This window comes from Microtus pennsylvanicus, chromosome 22 (genome assembly GCF_037038515.1).
Source record: "Microtus pennsylvanicus isolate mMicPen1 chromosome 22, mMicPen1.hap1, whole genome shotgun sequence".
Lineage (NCBI taxonomy): Eukaryota > Metazoa > Chordata > Mammalia > Rodentia > Cricetidae > Microtus > Microtus pennsylvanicus.
Genome location: NC_134600.1, coordinates 14,468,568 through 14,474,567, shown reverse-complemented (window position 1 = coordinate 14,474,567; position 6,000 = coordinate 14,468,568).

Genomic DNA, 6,000 nt, shown 5'->3' with positions numbered 1-6,000 from the left:
AGTTAATTTCATATATATGAGGTTTAACATTGCATTGAATGTGGTAAAGCTTTTACATGTGTAAATTATCCTTGCAGGATTGAAGCAAATCAAACTGGAGTGACGTTTTCCATATATTCTCACTGTGCTAAAGTCTTGTCTTATAACACTCATTTTCTAAGGAAGGAGAAAACACATACCAAAGATAAATACTCTAAAATTAAGCAATGTGATAAAACCTTTGCTTATCACAATCATCTTCAAATGCATAAAAGAACATATACTAGAGAGAAACCCTATGAATATAATCAGTGTGGTAAAGCATTTACTCAATACAGTGTTCTTCAAACTAATAAAGGAACACAAACTAGAGAAAAACCCTATGAATGTAATCACTGTGGTAAAGCCTTTGCACTTCCTATTCATCTGCAAGTGCATAAAAGAACACATACTGGAGAGAAACCCTATGAGTGTAATCACTGTGGTAAGTCATTAGCTCAACAAAGTAATCTTCAATTGCATAAAAGAACACATACTGGAGAGAAACCTTATGAATGTAATCAATGTGGTAAGGCATTTGTGCAACTTAGTGGTCTTCAAGGACATAATAGAACACACACTGGAGAGAAACCCTATGAATGCAATCACTGTGGTAAGGCCTTTGCACGTCATTCTCAACTTCAAAAGCATAAAAGGACACATACTGGAGAAAAACCCTATGGATGTAATCAGTGTGGTAAGTCATTTGCCCAAATTGGTGGTCTTCAAGTACATAATAGAAACCGTATCAATGCAATCAGTGTGGTAAGGCCTTTGCACGTCATTTTCAACTTCAATTGCATGAAAGAACACATACTGGATAGAAACCCTATGAATGCAATCAGTGTGTTAAGACCTTTGAATATCAAACTAGTTTTCATATTCATAAAAGATTGCACACTAGAAAGAAACCTTATGAGTGAAATCAGTGTGGTAAGGCCTTTACAGACCCCTTTACTCTTGAAAGGCATAAAATAACACATACTGTAGAGATAATGATGAATGGAATCTGTTGTAGGTGGAGGAAGGTCATTGGTTAATCAAGAAACTGCCTTGGCCCATTTGATAGGACAGCCCTTAGGTGAGTGGGGTAGACAACAGAATGCTGGGAAGAAGAGGGAAGTAAAGCAGAAGTCATTTCCTCTCCTGTCCGTGGCAGATGTGATACACTCAGCCACCAGTTGACATGCCGAATCTTTCCTGGTAAGCACAGCTCATGGTGCTATACAGATTAGAAATGGGCTAAATTAATACGTGAGAATTAGCCTAGAAGAGGCTAGATATAAAGGGCCAAGCAGTGTTTTATTTAATGCAATTTGTGTTTTGTTATTTTGGGGTATAACCTAGCCAGGCGGCTGGGACCTGGGTGGCAGGAAACAGCCCGCAGCTCCTTCAACAGAATGGTGCCCACATGGACAACTGCTTCTACATAAAGCCTGAGCAATCTTGGGAAAGAATAGAGTAAAGCATGTATTCTTGGTAGCAACAATTTCTCATTCTGCTCTGCTTGCTAGAGGCAAGCAAGCACTCTCATCTAAGAGAGCCTTCTTGACTGAGCTTTTGCTGTAAAACCCTGCAGCTCTTAGGAGCTCCTGCCAAGAAACACTTAAATGGTGTTGATTAAAGCCGACTGAATGCTTGTTTGTTTTCAGCCATAGCAGGATAAAAGTTGTGCCGTTTTAAAATGTCCGTTTTCTGGGCTGCCCTGCCAGGGCAAACTCTGACTCTTTCAGGCAGGCAGTTACTGAGTGTGGTCTGGGAGCAGAATGCTGCAGCTTGCTTGCTGACAGGGACCTTGAAACGCTATAGATTTGTGGCAATAAACATGGCTACAGCCGGTACCTCCGCCATGAGGCTGAAAGCTAAGGAATGGGCTGCTTCTAGCCACCAAAGCCGCAGCTTTAATCCTGCCCATATTGCTCATTAATTTAAAAGCTCATATGGTCAGAAAAAGAGAGAGAGAGAGATAGTAAAGAGAGATTCAAAAACAAAGAAAACCTTTAAATGATTTACAGTGTGCTAAAAATATATGCAGGCTAAAAGTTAAAGTTCTTAAGTAAAAAACAAAAAAAAGGAAGAAAGAATGTAGTTGGGTGTTGTAGTACACTCCTTTAATCCCAAAATTGGGAGGCAGAGGGAGATTGACCTCTGTACCTCAAGGTGTGATAGTACATGCCTTTAATCCCAATGCCTGGGAGGCAGAGACAGGCAGATTTCTGAAAGTTCAAGGACAGCCTGGTCTATAGAGTTATTCCAGGACAAAGATATACAGAGAATATAAAATAAAAGTAAAAATAAATGAAATAGAGGTTAAAGTAAAGCCGCACAAAGATGGAAAGTGCACAGAGAATCTTGATACTGTATGCTATTATGCTCTCTTTGAATTGTTTTAATGGTGAGAAAAGAGCAACATCTGCTAAACGATATTTGTTTATAAATGCTGCCGAACTAATCCAAGATAGATATTTTGAAAATACCTTGACTTCAGAATTTGGATCTATGGATATGATACTTTGGAAAAGAGATTCTTCTTTTGTTTTCACAGAGGATAAGACCCTATGGATTGCTTCTATTCTAATATGGTATGATAGACCATGCCCTCCTGAATGGTTGCTGTGAATACCTTCAGAAAATTACTTATATCAACTGCTGACTCAGACAAATCTAGCACACAGGTTATATTCTCAAAGACCTGATTAACAGCGCCTCTATACAGCAGGAAGCAGTTTGGAGAGAAATACCTATGTCCATATTCCCAAATATTGTTTACAAATGTTCTTAACATTTAAAGGGGGATATGATATAGATATAAATAATTTGGATTGATATGAATCTTGGTTTACTGATACTAATTTAAGGTCAATTTTGTTATATGTGTATATATTTCTAATATTGATTAAGGCATTGTGATTGTGTAGTTTATTTAAAAATGTAATGTCCATAGGTTATTAATAGATAATCATCTATAATAGTCAAGTTTGTAGTTGTGTTAGATTTTTTAGATGTGTATAGATTTATTTTAGATAGGCATTGTTCACAACTTTCAAAGACTGCAGAATATGGCATTTAAAATATTTTAATAACTTAGGGTTTTGCATGGCAATGGAACATGTCTGCTCCTGGCAACACCAGCTACTTCAAGAGGAAGATGGGCATTGAAGAGGCTCCTTATGGAGTTTGATAGCCATTTGGGCAAGAAACTGCTCTTGCATAGTCTATTGCATAAACTGGACACAGATAACCCCCAGAGAGAGGTCTGCTGAACTTGCCTAAAGGTGAGATGATCTTTCGGGGTTCCTGATTCATGAAAGAGTCTTCGAGACATTCTGCAGGACACAGCAGATAGTGACTGAACTGCCTTTGAAATTTCCTGCTTCATTGAAATGTCTGCTGGAAACTATGGGCCTGTAGGCTGAAGATGGATGCCCCAATGGTACAGAGGAACTTTGGGTGACTGTCAAGGCAGCGAGATGTCTCTGTGATTTCTAGAATTTGTAAGTGGCTTACATCTCATTTACTTAGGTAATATTATATCTTTCTGGAGTCTTTGGTGGAGTTGAAGAATAGATAGTTATAGTTTTCCTTAGTTATGATGAAGATAAAATAGATGTAAATACTGTAATTCTTAATTGTAACTGTTTTGTTATATGTAATTTTACTATGTTAAAGTGAAAGCCTTTCCTTTTTTTTTAAACACAAAAAGGGGAAATGATGGAGGAAGGTCATTGGTTAATAAAGAAACTGCCTTGGCCCATTTGATACACCAGCCCTTATGCGGGTGGAGAAGACAGAACAGAATGCTGGGAGGAAGAGGGAAGTCAGGCAGACGTCATTTCCTCTCCTGTCCGGGGCAGACATGATGCAGCCAGCAACCAGGTCAGACATGCTGAATCTTTCCCGGTAAGGACACCTCATGGTGCTACACAGATTATTAGAACTGGGCTAAAGTAGTAAGTATTAGTCTAGAAGAGGCTAGATATAATTTGCCAAGCAGTGTTAAATGAATACAATTTGTGTGTTGTTATTTTGGGGTGTAATATACCAAGGCAGCTGGGAGCTGGGTGGCAGGAAGCGACCTGCAGCTCCTTCAAACTTCTCCAAATACATGTAGAGAAACTGTGAAGTTAATGTGTTTATTCTTCAAAAACATGGGAAAACATCATACTGTAGTGAAACTCTATAAATTAATTCATATTATTTTGTGCTTCATATAAGAGTAAGACTTTGTGTGTAATCAACCTGATAAAGCTTGTGCAAATTATCATAATCTTTTTGACCTGAGTAAAATCTAGGGGCTTATTTTAAATTATTCTTTAAGATCTTAAGCCACTTACAGTAAGTTAACCAAAAGCAGCTATTGTGTATAGAATATTTGATAGTGTCCACAATCTGTTTAAGCATCATAATACCTCTTTTTATTTTAGTTTGGGCCAGGATTGTATTTGATAAGAACTTTTATGAAGTATTATGGGTTACAGTAAGTGTTTCCTAACATTGGGCCTGAAGCCAGAGCCAAAGGAAAGCCCTTTGTTTCTGAATCTAGAACTAGGTAAAAAACAACATTTCCCTGAAAACAGCCAAAACATTAAAAAAGGGCCAGTGAAAGAAACACAATTTGTCTCTCAAACCAGAACCATAAAATCATAAAATTCAACGATGTTTTTTTTAAATATTTATTTGTTATGTATACAATGTTCTGTCTGTGTGTAGCCTCCGCTCCAGAAGAGGGCACCAGACCCCATTCCAGATGGTTGTCAGCCACCATGTGGTTGCTGGGAATTGAACTCAGAACCTTTGGAAGAGCAGGCAATTCTCTTAACCCCTGAGCCATCTCTGTAGCCCTTCAACTATGTTTTTAAGCCCAAAGGATACCATTAAGTGAAATACGAGAGGCATGAAGAGTCAAATCTCTCATACTTGTATGTTCTGTTTAAAAGTTCTATTAGAAGTTGGGGTATAATTATAGTTATCCGAAGATTGGGAGTGGTCATCAGGAAGGTAGATAGAAGGTGGTTACAAGGAATATTTTTTGAAAAAGTTGGCTAGAATTAATATATTATGGAAACATCACTGTTAACCATAGCCAGAAATAATATAAAATATTATGGAATAACTTACTAAAGAAGTGAAAGGACTGTAGGAAATGAACATTAAATCTTTGAAGAAAACAACTGAAGAAGACACCACAGAATTGGAAGATGTCCCTTGCCCTTGTTAGGTAGAAATCAAGATAGTAAGAATGAAAACCTTTCCAAAAGCAACCTACAGGTTCAGTACCATCCCCATGTAAATATCAGAAAAATTCTTCACAGACCTCAAAATAAAAATATTCAACTTCTGAGGTAAGCCAGACCCAAAAAGAGGAACATGGGATGTACTCACTCATATTTGGTTTCTTGCCATAAACAGAGGACATTCAGCCTATAATTAATGATCCTAGAGAAGCTAAGTAAGGAGAACCCAAAGAAAAACATATAGGCATCCTCCTGAATATTAACCTTCATCAGGCGATGAATGGAGACATAGACAGAGATCCACTTTGGAGCACCGGACAGAAATCTCAAGGTCCAAATCAGGAACAGAAGGAGAGAGAGTACGAGCATTGAACTCAGGACCGCGAGGGGTGCACCCACACACTGAGACAATGGGGATGTACTGTCAGGAACTCACCAAGGCCAGCTGGCCTGGGTCTGAAAAAACCTGGGATAAAACTGGACTCACTGAACATAGCGGACAATGAGGACTACTGAGAACTCAAGAACAATGGCAATGGGTTTTTTATCCTACTGCACGTACTGGCTTTGTGGGAGCCCAGGCAGTTTGGATGCTCATCTTACTAGACCTGGATGGAGGTGGGTGGTCCTTGGGCTTCTCACAGGATAGGGAACTCTGATAGCTCTATGGGCTGACAAGGGAGGGGAACTTGATTGGGGGAGGGGGAGGGAAATGGGAGGCGGTGGCAGGGAAGAGACAGAAATCTTT